General features: G+C 50.7%; 1 protein-coding gene and 3 non-coding genes across 4 annotated transcripts in view; all 4 read left to right on the plus strand.

Annotated features, from left to right (window-relative positions):
• The window catches only part of LOC120375640 (zinc finger protein 850-like), a gene marked incomplete at its 3' end in the record, with an annotated part of 811,498 nt that overhangs the window by 679,578 nt on the left and 115,060 nt on the right, over positions 1-16,860 (plus strand). The window lies entirely within an intron of this gene.
• On the plus strand, positions 108-180 carry TRNAK-UUU. Its single transcript has one exon. It is a non-coding gene; the product is annotated as a tRNA-Lys (tRNA).
• On the plus strand, positions 15,174-15,282 carry TRNAL-CAA. Its single transcript has 2 exons — positions 15,174-15,211; positions 15,237-15,282. It is a non-coding gene; the product is annotated as a tRNA-Leu (tRNA).
• Positions 16,767-16,839, plus strand: TRNAK-CUU. The gene has a single exon. It is a non-coding gene; the product is annotated as a tRNA-Lys (tRNA).

Here is a 16,860-nt window from a genome sequence, read left to right on the forward strand (position 1 = left end):
GCCAGGGCTGGGAAGAGAGAAAGAGCAGCAGATTTCCCCTATTGTGGCCGTCTGGCTTTTTCTTGACTAGCTTCACCGCTGCACCAACTTGTACTTTTCATATGCGAGCCTGGCTAGCTCAGTTGGCAGAGCATCAGACTTTTAATCTGAGGGTCCAGGGTTCAAGTCCCTGGTCAGGTGAAAAACTTCTCACTGTGATTATAAAAATCTGTCTTTCTGGAATCTTGTTCAGTGTTACTCTTTCTCTCCAGGATTTTGCCTTTCCTAAGAAGGACCTTTCTGGGGGGGGGTGATTGAAGGACCAACTCCTTGACATCCCCTCTGTCCTTGCAGGCTGGAGGAATAAAGTCCTCTGGGCATATGGCATGTTCCTCCCCTGCAGACACAAACACACAGAATATTCATAAGGAATTAGAATTAGAATCCACCACTTTCCTTGGGAGCTTGTTTCTGTCGTGAATCATCCTCGCTGTTGAATATTTGTGCCTTAGTAGTAATATGAATTTGTCTCTTTTCACCTTCCAGCCATTGGGTCTTGTTATGCCTTTCTCTGCTCGATTAAAGAGCCCTTTCATACCCAATCTTTTCTCTCCATTAAGGCCCTTCAACACTTCAATGAAATCACCTTTCAATCTTCTTTTGATAAGCTAAACAGGTTGAGCTCGTTCAATAGCAAAGAGCCACCAAATGTTCCGAGGGCTGGAGAAAAATGTCTTCTAGGGAAAGTGGTGGATTCTCCATCTCTTGATATCATTTAATGAAGACTAGATGCCTTTCTGGAATGTGTTTGCCCCAAAAGTAGCTATTGTGTCATACAGGAGGCCTGTGATATGCAGGGGGTCAAATAAGATGCTCTAGTTGTCTCTTCTGGCCATAAAGTCGACTAATTTCTGAAAAACGGAGTGTAGCATTGGGAGCAGCGTCTGATGTTTTCCTGTCTAGCCGGCTTGCTTCCTAGAACGAACGCTCCTTGAGTGGGTGATCCACAGGGAGTAGCTCAAACCTCCAAAGTGCCTGGGCAGGGGCAGGACATTAGCACAGCAAGGGAGGGGTGTGGCAGTGACATCACAAAGGCTTTTTGCAGGGCCTCAGACTATTGGTCAAAGGTGGTGGGGAGGTGGTGACCTCACAGAGAGATGCTGACATCAGCCAGGCAGGACAGGGGCGAGGGGCCAGGGAAACCTCAGAGACCCCTGTGGCTTTGCTTCAGCAAGTCTCCTTCTCCAGGTCTCTCTTTGAGGACTGAGAGAGTATTCGGGTTCAGGCACGTGAGCGCCAGGAGGAACCTCTTTCGAGTTTTCTCCTTCCCTTTTAGTGATTTTACTAGTAAACAGAAGTCCCTGTTTAGAAGGTAAGAGCCTCCTCGAGGTTTGAAACCTGTTCAGTCTGATCCATCTGGTGACCATTGAATTCTAGGCATGGAAAACACGAGCTTAAGGAGGCAGAATTTTATTGCGCACCTGGGATTTTGTCCCTTAGAATCACTGGGGTCATTAGGGTTTGTCCTTTTGGTTTCACCTTTTCCTCCATCCATCCCTCCCTCCTTTCTCTTCGTCTCTTGCTTCTTTTGTCTTTTCTCCTGTTCCCCTCCCAACACCAGGAAGGCATTTTTCTCCAGCCCTCAGAACACTTCGTGGCTCTTTGGTCATCAGACTCCTGAACTGCAGCTGGATGTGGTTCTTGTTCTTCTGCACAACATAGCTCCTGGAGAAGAGGGATCTGCAAATGTACATTCATATGATAACTTGGTTTAACTGATGAAAACATAAATTGACACTTTGAGGATTAAAACTGATTTCAGCTGATGGACAGCTTTGCTAGGTTTTTATGCATTTGGACAGTGAAATGTTGAGTGTTTACATTGATATCAAGCACTCCTGTATAGAGGAGCCCCTGAACATAATGGAGAATGGAAATGAAAATGTTTTCCTTTTTTTTTTAAAAAGAAAGAGGGTTATAAGAGAACACGCGGGTTTGAACTGAGGACTACTTAAACTGCAGTCAAGCACTTTAACACTGAGCAATATCCCCATGACAACGGAATCATGATGTCCAGCACTTTGAAGGACAGACCCTGCTTCATCGAGGTCCTTTGCCATTCCCAGACCACAGGTGGTTTTAAAAATGGGGTTTGATTAAACTTCTTAAATGTGGCAAACACCACAGCTTGCACACCCACCGATATAGCTTCTCCCACTGACATAGCTGCCACCTCTTGGGAAGTGGATTAACTGCACCCACAGGAAAACTCTCTCCCCTCAGTATAGAGGAGTGGTTCTCAAACTGTGTCAGGACCCCAAAGTGGGTCATAACCCTGTTTTAATGGGGTCACCAGGGCTGCCATTAGACTTGTTGGTGCCTGGGGCTGAAACCAAAAGTCTGAGCCCCACCACCCAGGGCTGAATCCCTCAAGCTCTGGTTTTGCCCTCCCCTAACTGGGGCAGGGCTCAGGCTTTGTCTCCTCTGCCTGTGCTCAGTGTAGAGGGGCTTGGTGAGTCTTTCTAGGGTCAGGTAGTAAGTTGTTTTTTTTTGGTAGAAGCAGGTTGCAGTGAAAGGAAGTTTGAGAAACCCTGGCATAGAGCCCCTGAGTATGTCTAGACTTGGCTCTCTGTGGCAGATCAGACACTGAAAGTGCAGCCATGGAGACACCACACCCCAGCCTTGCACAGCAGGCAAGAATCAAACCTCCACAGACAAATGCCTGTTGCTTTTTAACCCATCTCCCTAAGCCCTCAGTCACCACCACTTAACAAAGGGGCTTTTCTACACTATGGTTCTGGTCTCATTGAAGGGTCATTTCCAATTGTTTGCTCAGACCAGCATTAGAGGAAATGGTGCCCTGGGCAAGGCTTGTACTTTGGCACTTCCCCATTGCCCCTGGACGATCCCCACTCCCCCTTTACCGCTAGCTCCTGCACTCCCAGCCCTTGCACCTCCTTCACCCCTACCTCCTGCCCCCTCCTGTGCCCCCCTTGCCCTTAACTCCCTGGGCCACCAGCCATTGCCCCTCTCCTGCAGCCCCTTCACATGGCTTCAGTGCTGGGGTCCCCGCACTTGTTCTCCCTTTCCCTGGGCTTTGGCATCACTAGCCCCTGCTTAGCGAGTAGGGTTCAGTGGTCCCCAAAAAGTGGGGCATGACTCCTAGGGGGACACAGAGGAACATTCATGGAGTCAATGAAATCAATTGAGCTTCTTCAGTCTCTTGCTGCAGATATTTCCCTTGTTTTTAAAGGCAAAAATCATGCTCTTTCCAATGGGAGCTGCTGCTTCAATGTTCAGTTTGGGGAGGGATCTGGCTGCACTCAGAGATCTGCCGGCGGGTTACAATCTGCGATCCGAAGGGCCGAACGCAAACAGCGTTTAGATGGGACCGTTACTGCCGCCCCCGTGTGGCCAAAGATTAGAACTGACCAGCAGAGTTTACAGCTGGAGCCTGGGATGCTCCTGAACAAACTGGGCACAAAGCCTCTCGCGTGGGATCCTCACTGTGCAGCAGGAGGCGGAGGGAAGCTGATTGTCAGGGCTCAGGGCAGCTCCCTGCCAGGATGAGCTGGTGTCTGTGCTAAGCTCGGCATCAATCAGGTGATTCTGGGCAGTTCGGGGTCCCCGGGCTCCCACGGGGGGGGTGAAGCAGGTCACCCCTGGAGCAGGTTAAAGCTGCAGGGTGACAGTGGGGTTGCTGCCCCTGTGAACAGCTGCTGTAGCACCGCCTGGGCAGGACAGGGAGAGCCAGTTATACCACCCCCCAGCCTGTATCGTGGGCTGGGAGCACTCACACCCTGGGGACCCACCGACCAGAGATCTACTGGGGGGGAGAGTGGCACCCACACACCCAGGATCTTGTGGGGGGGGACAAGGGCATCCACACTCCGGGATCCTCTGCAGAGGGACGGACACCCACACATCCAGGATTCTGTATGGGGGGCAGAGGTACCCGGACCCCTGGGCGGGGGATGGGGGCACCAAAACGTCCAGGATCTTACCTGGGACGACAGTGGCGCCTGCAGCTCGACATGAGATGGGGGTGGGGGAAGCAGGAGCATTTCCCAGTTCCAGGCTGTCCCCGTCTGGCCAAGGCACAGAGCTCACAAGCAGAGTTTAAAGCTCCAGCTGCCAGGCTGAGAAACAAGCCAGGCTCCATGGCTGGTACCTGTGGTCCCAGCTCCTGGGGAGACTGCGGCCAGTGGATCGCTTGAGCTCAGGAGTTCTAGGCTGCAGGGGGCTGTGCTGATCAGGTGTCCACACTAAGTTCAGCATCAATATGGTGATCCTGGGGGAGCTTGGGGTCTCCAGGTTGCCTAAGGAGGGGTGAACCGGCCCAGGTTGGAAACAGAGCAGGTCAAATCTCCTGTGCTGATCAGTAGTGGGATCACGCCTGTGAATAGCTCCTGCAGTGTAGCCTGGGCAAGACAGTGAGACACAGTCTCTTTTTAGACACACACACCCCCCGCAGAGCCTGGAAGGGGGGATGGGAGCACCGACACGATGGGGAGTCTGACTTGGGGGGAGGGATGCCCCCCTGCAACACGGATCTTGAAAAGGGGAACAGAGACACCCACAGATCCCGGATGGGGGCAGGCAGGGGAAACCACACACGGGAGCTAGTTCATGGGGTGGGGGACAGAGACACCCACCAGAGATCCTGGATGGGAGCACCCACATGATGGGGATCTTGAACTGGGAGGAGGGAAGCACCATGTACCAGAGGTTCTGAAGGGGGAACAGGGACACCCACACACCAGGTGTCTTGCAGCAAGAGCTGCGGTCTTCATTTACACACAGCAGTGATGGGGAATTAACCACGTCCCTTGTGGAGCTTGTTCCACTAGATGATTAGCCTCATTGTCAGGGCGGCTTCAGGAAGTGCGGGGCCCAATTTGAACAGTTTCGATGGGGCCCCGGCAGGGATGACTAAAACAAAAAAACACTTAAAAAAAACCCCTTTCATTTCTTCCATGTATTATTTACTTTCCATGACTATATAAATAGTAACAAAATTATCTAGTACAGACATTGCATCATATATTAATTAGCTGATTTGCACTTTCATATCAGGAAAATAATTTGTTTTGATAGTTGTACAACTGATTTTCTTCACTAATGTTTATTTTATTAAAATTTATAAAACATTTCCTTATTAATATAAAATTGCCCCCTTGTTCCCCCCCCCCGCGCCGCCCGGCCCCGTGGAAACAAACCCTCCTTCCCCAGCTCCGCCCCATCGAAACAAGGTTCGGTGGGGGCAGGAAGAAACTGCACATGGGGTGACCAGATCACAGCAGTAAAATAGGACCTGCCCCCTCCCTGCTGGGCCCCACCATCACACCCCTCTTCACCCCCTAGCCCCCCGCTGGCTTGCTGCGTCCCTCCTAGTCAGTCTCCACCCACCACTCGCCTCCTTTCACCTTCTCCCTTGCCTGCCAGAAACCCCCATGCCCGCCCATAGGCGACAGGTTTGTATAATTTTTGGTGGGGCCCAAAATGGTGGTGCCCCCCCACTCCCGCCCTGTAAGCCGATATAAAATGAAGCTACAACGCGTCAGTGCCACAAGATTACAAGGGTCAATTAAAAGTGGAAAGTCAGAAGCGGCACTTGCCTACTTCAATATACGGTATTATATTTTGTTGCACCTGTTGTGACAAAGTGGGAATGTTCTTAATGTTTTCTCTGAATACTGTGAGGGTGCCTCAGTTTCCCCTGCAAGATGCCAACTGAAGGTGTTGGGGACAAATTGATCAGGTGGCCTCCTTGTCCAGAAGAGACACAGAGGCCAGAGGAGGGAGTGTCAGTTTGGAGCTGGCTGGGGAAATGGGGAGAGACCCAGAACTTGGTTCTGGGCTCCCCACCCCACAAGATGGGCCTGACTGAGGGGTCCTGTTTTCTGTACCAACAAGCTCTGTTTAAACTGTGTTCCCGTCATCTAATAAGCCTTCTGTTTTACTGTCTGGCTGAGAGTCACATCTGACTGCAGAGTTGGGGTGCAGGGACCTCTGGTTGCCCCAGGACCTGCCTGGGCAGACTCGCTGCGTAAGGCGCACAGTGTGGAAGGGCTGAATGCTTCGAGGTCAGACCCAGGAAGGTGTAAGCTTCCTGCACTGGAGACAGTCTGCTCCGAGAGAGAAAGCTCCCCCAGAGTCCTGACTGGCTTTGTATGGAGTTGTTCCAAAGCATCCCAGCATCCCGTTCCACACCGTGCGCTTCCCGGAAGTCTGCACAGGCATTGACACTCCCTCCTCTGGCCTTTGTCTCTTTTCCAGGCATTAGGAGGCCACCTGATCTCTCTGTTCTCCAACACCTTCAGTTGGCACCTTGCAGGAGAGCGGCCCAGGCCATCAGTATCCAGGAGACAGGGTTTCAGCCATTCTCTGTGCAGACGGCATCACACTAGCACTCTAGGGCTCTACAACAATCACACCCCCTTATCCCACCATCTAGATCCTTGAGAAATGCACAGGGGAAACTGAGGCACCCACACTGTATTCAGAGAAAACATTAAGAACAGCCCCACTTTGTAACACCTGTATACAACTAGTTATACACTTTAAAGGGGTGTAAAATAGTCAAGTATTGTGCTAAACAAAATGATACTCCAAACTGACCACCAAATTTAAGTTGCATGTTTTTCCCCTCAGGTGTGGGCTCTGGCGTTGGGCTGGGGATGAGGGGTTCACAGTGCAGGAGGGTGCTCAGGGCTGGGGGTGCAGGGACTGGGGATAAGGAACTTGGGATGCAGACAGGCTGCCCCAGGGCTAGGGCCAGAGAGGACCCCCCTCCCTGTTACCGGCAGCCGCAAGCTCCAGAGAAGGGACCCATCGTCCCCACCTCCCGCAGCACACTCACTCTGCGCCACAGTCACTGCACATGCTCCTAGGGACTCTCTCAGGTCCAGAAAGCCCACTCGCCTTCCCTGTGGTGGGTACCGGGTGTCACGGAGTCCCTGGGCGATGCTCTGGAACTGCTCCCCACCAAGCCAGGCAGGACTTTGGGGAGCCTCCTCTCCCTCGGAGCAGACTTTTTCTGGGCAAGAAGCTCACACGGCTTCACCTTCCTGGGTCTCTCCTTGGAGCATTCAGCATCCTCTGCCCCTCTGTGCGCTTCCCACAGCGAGCCCGCCCAGGTGGGGTCCTGGGGAAGCCAGAGGGTCCTGCCCCCCCACTTTGCAGTCAGACATGACTCTCAGCCAGCCAGTAACACAGAGATTTATTCGATGACAGGAACAGGGTGTAAAACAGAGCTTGTAGGTACAGTGAACCGGACCCCTAGGCCGGGTCCATTCTGGGGCAGTGAGCCAGACCCCCTTGTCTGCACTTCACGCCTGGTCCCCAGCCAGCTCCAGACTCCCAAACCCTCCAGCCCCACTCCTCTCTGCTCACCTGATCTCTTTGTCTCCAACACCTTCAGCTGGCACCTTTGCAGGGGAGGGGCTCAGGCCATCAGTTGCCTGGAGACAGGGTTTCGGCCATTCTCTGTGCAGACACCATCACACTGGCCCTCTAGAGCTTTACAACAATCACACCCCCTTATCCCACCATCTAGAGCCTTAAGAAATGCATTGGGGAAACTGAGGCACACAGACAGTATTCAGAGAAAACATTAAGCACATTCCCACTTCGTAACACCTGTATACGACCAGTTACATACTTTGAAGGGGTGTAAAATAGTCAAGTATCGTGCTAAACAAAATGATACTCCAAACTGACCACCAAATTTAAGCTGCACGTTTTTCCCCTCAGGTGAGGGTTCTGGGGTGGGGCTGGGGATGAGGGGTTCACAGTGCAGGAGTGTGCTCGGTGCTGGGAGTGCAGGCTTTGGGGTGGGGCAGGGATGAGGATGAGGAACTTGGGGTGCAGACAGGCTGCCCCAGGGCTAGGGCCAGAGAGGACTCCCCATCACCACCACTGGCAGCAGCAAGCTCCAGGGGAGGGACTCCCCCTCTCCCCCCTGCCCCCACAGCACACTCACTCTGCACCACAGTCACTGCACATGCTCGTAGGGCCCCTCTCAGGTCCAGAAAGCTCACTCACCTCCTCTATGATGGGTACTGGATGGGGGGGGGGGTTGCCATCACAGGTGGCCTTCCATGTTGGTGCCCCTCACCATAACTTCACTGTGGATGGGGGATGGGGCTGCCCCTTCCCCAGCATGGGGCAGGGGCAGGGGCGGTGGGGGAATCATAGGGTCAAACACTCACAGAAGCCCCAGCAGCTGCTAAGGTGAGTGATGTCCGTCTCCTGGCCGGATGTCCCCTTCGTGTCTCCTCCAGGTAGCGGGAGAGGAGGGCTGCCAAAAACGGCAGGGTCCCCTCCCTCCTGAGGTGCTACAGCAGCTAGCACTGCTCTTATGCTGTAGCCCTTAGGCGGCGGCAGCAGCAGCAGCAAGGGAGAGAGACGCACGCTGCACACTCTTTACGTTCAGGCAGGGAAGCTCCGGGGTGGAGGGGGGGAAGCTCCAGCCCTGGCGGCGGCGGGCGGGGTGAGAGGCGGGGGTGGGGGGGGCGCTCCAAGCAGGGGAGAAACCTAGCTCCAAATATTGGTGGAGCAGAGCCCCTGACTGTGAATATTCCTGGGGCTAAAGCCCCAGGAGCCCATATAAGTTGGCGCCCATGTTGGGGAGGTCCTCACCTAACCATCTCTCTCTCTCTCTCCCCCACTCCTAGTTGGTGGAGGACAGGGCCCAACAGCTCGGCTTCCTCCATGCTGTCCCACGTCTGTGCTTCTTGGCACAGCAGCAGGGGCTGGACACTCTGGAGCCCCAGGTCTCCAAAGCAGCCCTCGTGGAGAGCATTGCGGTGAGTAGGACCCCGTGTCTGGCCCCTGGGTTGAGGAACCCAGAAATGGGAGGAAAAGTTGGTGGGGCCAGAGGGGGAAGCAGAGGACAGTGGTTCCTGGGGCTGAGGGCTGGGGAGCAGGAAAGGGAGAGCTTCTGACACCGATCGGGAGCTGGCAGTGGGGGAGTTGTAAGGCCATGTCTGCATCAGTCTACGAGCATTGGTATTTTCTTGAAATTTGTCAGACCAACCTATCTAACACCTAACCCACATTTGAACCTCTTTTCACACTCTTGCTCATTCTCAAGGTCTGTTTGCCTCCAGACAGATCCGTTGTCTTTCAGAACAACCTTGCTCTTTCTGTCTGTTTCACTCACTGAGGTGTCGGAGTAAACAATCACCTTCACTCTATTCTCAGACAAACACTAATATTAACTGTTTGCTACTGATTTGTGGAGTGGAAGATGCCATTTCTGGGGGATTGTTCCCAAGCTGCAATACTTTGTGTTCAAACATCTACCAGCTTCCTTGGTGAAAAATAACACCAGGTTTCTTTGCAATATACAAGAAAGAAAGAGTTCTTCTTTGAGTGATTGCTCATATGCATTCCAGTTAGGTGTGCGCACGCCGTGTGCACGTTCGTCGGAAGATTTTTACCCAAGCAACACTCGGTGGGTCGGATGGGTGCCCCCTGGAGTGGCGCTGCTATAGCGCCAGATATATACCACTGCTGACCCACCCGCCCTTCAGTTCCTTCTTACTGCCCGTGTCGGTCGTTGGAACAGTGGAGCGCGGCTTAGCTGACCTCCACTTCCCTAGCTACTCGTAGTTTCTCTCGTTAATTCTTGTATATATAGTTCAGATTTATATAGTTGTAGTTAACTTTATTCGTTTGTAGTATAGTTAGTGTATATAGTTCATACTATATATATGAATGGGTCACAACCTTAGCCCAACCGAAGGCACTGAAACAAACTCAAATGATGCTTCAGCTTCCTCCCTCAGCATCACAAGACCAACACAAAGAAAACTCCCGAGGAACGGGGCTCTGAGCATTGCCAGGTTGTGAGTTCCGTGCCCTCAGGAAGCAGCCAAAATGCTCGAACCCCCACCCGCTTCTCTTGGACCGCTGGCAACATGGTGTTTGCACAGGAGCCGCAAGCCCGTCTTTCCTGTCTTTGTCTATCCCGGCCCCTTCCCCCCAAATGCTTTCATCGGACGCTGGAGGGACCTAAGGACCTGCAGGTTCCCGCACCCACCTCCTAAAGCAAACAGTCCTTCCCTTCTCTGACATTCCTGGAGCCGCACATCCTTGGAGGAGTTTTACCCCAGGGGGTTCTGATTCCCTGCGAAAAGATGTGTCTGGCGGCTGGCGGGGAACTGTCTTCTCTGCCCCCTCTTTGGGCGCTGAGAAGCTTTTTCTGAGAAACAGCACCTCCTCCTGGTGGGAGAATCCTAAATTCCACCCTCCCACCCAGGTTTCTCTGAGCAGCTGCTAGATGATTTTCCCACTTCTCTGGTCTAGACACCAGCATCTAACTAGCCTTGGAACGGGCCCTGTTTGCTAGCTGGAGAGCGAAGGAACCAGGAAAGAAGGCAAATGTCAGGAAACGAATCTCAGCACGCAAAGAAACTTCCTTCGCTCTTCTTTTGCACTGTCTGTGCCTTTGCTACCCCTTGAGGCCTATCCCGATTAGCTCAATCGGTAGAGCATAAGACTTCTAATCTCAGGGTCTTGGGTTCAAGCCCCACGTTGGGCGTTTCATCTTGCACTCTTCGACATCACTCTCTCCCTTAGAGTCTCAGAGCATAACCGAATCCACTCTTTGTCCTCTCAACCAGCTGAGGCGGTCTCGGACCTTTAGTACATCATGAAGACAAGACACATTGACAATTCCATGGCCCTAAGAGAGTTGAGTCTCTTCTAGCCCAGGCAAGAGACGGAAAAAATAACCTTTCAGAAGCTGATTGCCCCCCTCCCCCTGAGCAGCCATCTAGAGCTTCTCTACTTATTTCTATATCTTCGCCAGCGCTCAGTAGTTGAGATAACTGCTTCTTTCTCAAATCTTCCACCAGCCCTCTTCATTGGGATGGAGATTGCTTAAGGCTGACGATTCCACCACATCTTATTCATCCCTCGTACATTTCTGTAAGCCCATGGAGAGTAAAACAAGATAGCAACAAAACTGTTTTTTTTTTTAAAAAAGACATGGCCTCAATGTATAACAATACTGGAAATTGTCTTAATATGTTTTCTGTTTCTTTTTCATATCAGTACTAAAAATAGGAAGGGAACCGTAAGGAAACGAAGAGCTCAGAGCTTGTGTTAACCTCCTTTGAAGATGAACGAATGGCCTCAGTTGGACAGAAAGTAGGCCTAGAAAGTTAGGCCCAACCCCTCCAAGTCTCATCTTCCTGGTGATCTAGTGGTTAGGATTTGGTGCTTTCACCACCACGGCCCGGGTTCGATTCCTGCTCAGGGAGTTATCCTCTTCAACAAAAGTTTACCTTGCCTTCCTCGATTGGAGTTCAACCAGAAGAATGCAACTTCCTGGCCTCCTTCAGAATGCTTGGAAACTCTTTAGAGGCCATGGGGAAAACAAAGCTTCCAACTACCACAATATGGCTATCTGCCCCTTAAAGCCCAGCCTCTGCGCCCTCTTACACAAATACACTTACTTGTGCAAACAATTTAGTTTTTCCTTCTTACCGAGCCTAACCTAAATTAGAACAACATTGCACTTTGACTCAAGATCTTTTTCTTTTCTTTTCACTTTTCTTGGTGAAACCAAACCAAACCAAACCAAACAATCATTTTGGGTCCACCAAAATATTTCACTAAATATAATATTCATCCAAAAACCTTTCACCCAGCGCTATATACAAGTCTTTGGAAGTAACACCCCGGAGAAAGATCATTAAGCTTTTCCATTCCTAAGATCTAGCCGCTGAAGGCTTCTGAGCATGGGCTATGGGCCTTTCACCTCTAGGCCAGTGGTTACCCTCTTGCTCAGGTGGCTACTGATGAAAGGCAACGTGGTTTAGTGGCAGATCCATTTCAGCCTCCCCCTTCCAATGTCTACAGGAGGGTGTTTGTTTCGCATTGCATCTAAGAATCAAATCAATTCTCTTGAAACCTCAACCTGGAATCAAGGTGATTGTAGGTCAAGGAAGGAAGGTTTTGTTCATCCTGTTCTAGTAAATGCTCAAAGTTGCGATGCTTCTTGGAGCTTCCAGACACATTGGCCAGAATTTTCAGAAGGTCTCACACCCACCGCTAGGGCCAGATTTGCAGAAGAACTAGGCTCCCAGTTAGGCACTAAAATCTTTAGCCAGATTGTCAAAAAGGCATAACCTATTTTTCCAAAAGATGAGTTATTTTGGAAAAAAGCTTGTAAAGATTGTGGGTGCTGGTTACTTGTCTATGTGGCCCACACTGCTGGAGTTGGAGGTTCACCATTGTTTTCTCAGAATGCGGTGTCCGTAGTCTGCCTCAGTTCTGGTGTCCATCTTTTATTCTCCTAATAAATCAGCAGGGAGACTAAAACAACATCGGACTCACAGGGCTCCCGGAAACCTGCCAATTTGGCTCACGGTGAAGGTGTATACAAATCATCTGTGCTGTAGAAGGGCTCTGGGAGTTGAAAGAGTTGTGAATTTAACCCTCTAGGTTTCGGGCCTAATCTGAAACTGTTTCAAAACCAATTCCTTAAATAGACCATAGTTTGAAGCATCAGCAATAGGCATCTTACTGAATATATCCAGAGCTTTCCCAGCCAATTTGGCAACCAAAGTTGTCATCTTCCCTTTCCCGAATAAGCACTTTGTCTGTCCTCCGGGCAACACGCTTAAAAATCACTACCAGTGTCTCAAAGCAATCAGCTGTGCACATATCCTGCTCGACTACGCCACTGTGATGGGTTCGGTCACAGAGATCCCCTTGGGACTGAAATTACTTCCGAGCCCGTTTTCCCTGCCAGCTTGGGACTCCAGAACCCTGCCTTGTTGAGCCAGACACCCTAGCCTGCTGCAACACAGACCCAGGCTCTGGGCCACACCCCCAAAGCTGCAGACTTTAACTCAAAACAGCTCAGCACCTGTCTCCAGCACCCAGCTCCCAGTGGGATCCAAAACCCCAAATAAATCCCTTGTACTCTCTATAAAGCTTATACAGGGTAAATTCCTAAATTCTTCACCCTCTAGATCACTGATAGAGAGAGATGCACAGCTGTTTGCTCCCCCAGAGATTAATCACTTCCTCTGGGTTTATTAATAAACAAAAGTCATTTTTATTAAGGTTAAAAAGTAGGAGTGAAGTGATTTCAAGTAATAACAGACAGAACAAAGGAAGTCACCAAGCAAACTTGCCTAAGCCTAATACATTAAGAAACTGATTCCAGGGAATAGCTCACCCTCAGAGGTGTTCCAATCAGCTTCTTTCACAGACTAGACTCCTGCCTAGTCTGGGCCCAATCCTTTCCCCTGCTTCGGTCTTTGTTACTTCCAGCAGACATCTTAGGTTTTCTCATGACTGGCAGGGGTTTTCTCATGACTGGCAGCCCCTTTGTCCTGCTTCACCCCCTTTTATAGCTTTGGCATAAGGCGGGAATCTTTTGTCTCTCCGGGTCCTCACCCTTCCTTCTAAACAGAAAAATACCAGATTTAAGATGGATTCCACTATCGTGGTCTCTGTAAGACCCCCTAGTTTCCATTCTTCCTGGGTTGGCCCACACGTACACAGGAAGGTTTGCAGATCAATAAACCATTTACAACCAATTGTCAATGGGAGCCGTCAAGGTTTTAAACCGCCATTAGTGGCCCACGCTTTGCACAATTACAATAGGACCTCAGAGTTAGACTTCATATTTCCAGCTTCAGAGACAAGAATGAGACATGCATACAAATAGGAGGCATATATTCAGTAGGTTAGAACCTTTGTTATGATACCTTACAAGAGACCTTTTGCATCAAGCATATTCCACTTACATCATACTCACACTTATAAGCATCTTTTCATAAAACGTATGGAGTGCAACGTCACCGGGTGCCCTACCTACCCTGCTTTCGCTGCTTCCTGATGGCACAGAATTGACAACAAAAGAGCCAGGCTAGGAGGCTTCTAAAACCGAGAGAGCTGTTCTATCGCGTCCACATCCTCTCAGGAGGTGTCAAACCCCCTCTCTCCGTTTCCATCCCCCAAATCCTATCAGCTCAATGAGTTTTGTCCCTGGAAGAGCCTCGAGGGAGGCAGAAGAAGCGGAGAGGATTGCGTTGGGGGTAAATAAAACAGAGACGAGTTGTTCCTCTTGGGATTTTGGTGTGTTTCCCTGGTGATCCTGACGGAGGAACGGGAAGCATAATTCCATTTTTTTCAATGCCTCGGATTGGGTTCAGCTGGTGAACTCTCTGCTCTTGTTCTCACAGGGGAATGGAGACTGGACCGGTTTCCCAATTTGGACAGAAAGTGGCTTGCCAAAGCCGAGGAGAGCCTGCTTCCTGCCTGCACCGAGTTGACAAACTGGGGAAGCCAAAGCTGAGAGACCCCGTAGACGAAGTCAGAGTGCTATCCGCTCACATGGAGGGGGAGCACAAGCCCTCCCTGGGTTTCTCTGCCCAAATTATAATCAGTTGAGTGATTTTCCTGGACGAGCCTCTAGGTAGGCAGAAGAAGAAGTGAAGAGGGTTGCGATGGGGTAAATGAAAGCCGAGGACTCTTCCTCTTGAGATGTCTTTGTCTTGCTCTTGTGATTCTGATGGATGAACCTAAAGCATCATTTGAGCGTGTTTCAGGGCTTTTCCTTGGGCTCAGGTTGTGATGCTGAGCACAGGGGTTCCTTCACTCTCTCTGCTTGGACCCTCTGTAATGGGGAACGGACCAGCTTTCGAAAGAGCCTAGTGGAGCTGAACGAAAACAGCAGTAAACATCCAGGTTCACCCTAGATTAATCTTTTGTCCCCAATTTTCTTGGGGAAACAAAACAAAAACAAGATTTTCTTAAGAACTCAACACCCATTCAGGCTCCAAACTCTTTTGCAAGATTTCCAGAAGGGCTCAACACCCTGAGTGCTGAGCTAGTTTGGGAAAAAAACCCAAACAAGGCCGGTACCGATTGTGAGTGCTGGCTGCTTGACTCTGTGGCCCACCGTGTGGGAGTTTGAGGTTCTCATTAAGCTAAGTGTCTCTATTCTGCCTCTGTCCTAGTGTCCATCTAATAAGTGAGGGGGGAGATTAGAACACCTCAGAAGGCACAGGGTTGTAGGAAACCTGAAACTTTAGATGAGGGTGATGGTGTCTAAAAACCAGATGTGATGTAGGTGTTGAACGAGAGATGCTGTCTTGGCCTCCTTGAACGGCTCATACAATATTGAAGAAAAGGAGGGTTGAGAGAGCTGCTTTTGTCCCAGTGTCAGGATGGCCGAGTGGTCTAAGGCGCCGGACTCAAGGCTCTGTCTTTCCCACAACTGGGGTTTCTGGTCTCCTGCAGGAGGCATGGGTTCAAATCCCACTCCTGACACAACCTCTTGATTCCACCTCAAGAGGTGGCCTGGTTTCAATTACCCTTGTAACATATTGGAAGAGCCCTTGTTTAGGAGCTTTCTTAGAGTAGCGGCAAGAGAAGTTAGAGGGAATCGTAAATACCTTCGGAATCCATGCGCTCAAGGCACCTAGTTGGGTAAATTCCAGTTTATTCCCCACCAGAAAGTTGGCATTGCTTGATCTTGGGCAGGTATGGATGTCAAACATATACAGGTGGAGGAAGAAGGGAGCAGTACAGTAGACACTGATAAAGGGAAGGTAAGACTCTTAGTCTCAGGGTTTGGGCTTGAGCCCTAAACTGGGTGCTCTACGTACTCTGGTTTGGCAGCTTCATGAGGGCACAGAATTGACAACATAGGGAGCAGAGACAGGAGGCAGCTACAACCAAGAGCCCTGTTAGATTGTGTCAACATCCTATCAGGAGGTCTCAAAGCCTCTCTCTCAGTTTGTATCTCAGAAATTCTATCCGCTCCAGGATCTTTCTCCATCAAAGAGCCGCTAGGTAGGCAGAAGAAGAGGTGGAGAGGGTTGCGATGGAGGTAACTAAAGCAGAGAAGAATTGTTCCTCTTGGGATTTTTTGTGTTTCTCTTGTGATCCTGACGGAGGAACCGGAAGCATCATTTGATTTTTTTCTGGCTACTTTCTGTCCAACAGATTAAGTTGGTCCATTGTCCATTCCTCAGGGTTAAGAGCTGGAACCCTGTGCTCAGGGTCACAACCTTAGCCCAACCGAAGGCACTGAAACAAACTCAAATGATGCTTCAGCTTCCTCCCTCAGCATCACAAGACCAACACAAAGAAAACTCCCGAGGAATGGGGCTCTGAGCATTGCCAGGTTGTGAGTTCCGTGCCCTCAGGAAGCAGCCAAAATGCTCGAACCCCCACCCGCTTCTCTTGGACCGCTGGCAACATGGTGTTTGCACAGGAGCCGCAAGCCCGTCTTTCCTGTCTTTGTCTATCCCGGCCCCTTCCCCCCAAATGCTTTCATCGGACGCTGGAGGGACCTAAGGACCTGCAGGTTCCCGCACCCACCTCCTAAAGCAAACAGTCCTTCCCTTCTCTGACATTCCTGGAGCCGCACATCCTTGGAAGAGTTTTACCCCAGGGGGTTCTGATTCCCTGCGAAAAGATGTGTCTGGCGGCCGGCGGGGAACTGTCTTCTCTGCCCCCTCTTTGGGCGCTGAGAAGCTTTTTCTGAAAAACAACACCTCCTCCTGGTGGGAGAATCCTAAATTCCACCCTCCCACCCAGGTTTCTCTGAGCAGCTGCTAGATGATTTTCCCACTTCTCTGGTCTAGACACCAGCATCTAACTAGCCTTGGAACGGGCCCTGTTTGCTAGCTGGAGAGCGAAGGAACCAGGAAAGAAGGCAAATGTCAGGCAACGAATCTCAGCACGCAAAGAAACTTCCTTTGCTCTTCTTTTGCACTGTCTGTGCCTTTGCTACCCCTTGAGGCCTAGCCCGACTAGCTCAGTCGGTAGAGCATGAGACTCTTAATCTCAGGGTTGTGGGTTCGAGCCCCACGTTGGGCGTTTAATCTTGCACTCTTCGAC

This window comes from Mauremys reevesii, linkage group 12 (genome assembly GCF_016161935.1).
Source record: "Mauremys reevesii isolate NIE-2019 linkage group 12, ASM1616193v1, whole genome shotgun sequence".
Taxonomy (NCBI): domain Eukaryota; kingdom Metazoa; phylum Chordata; order Testudines; family Geoemydidae; genus Mauremys; species Mauremys reevesii.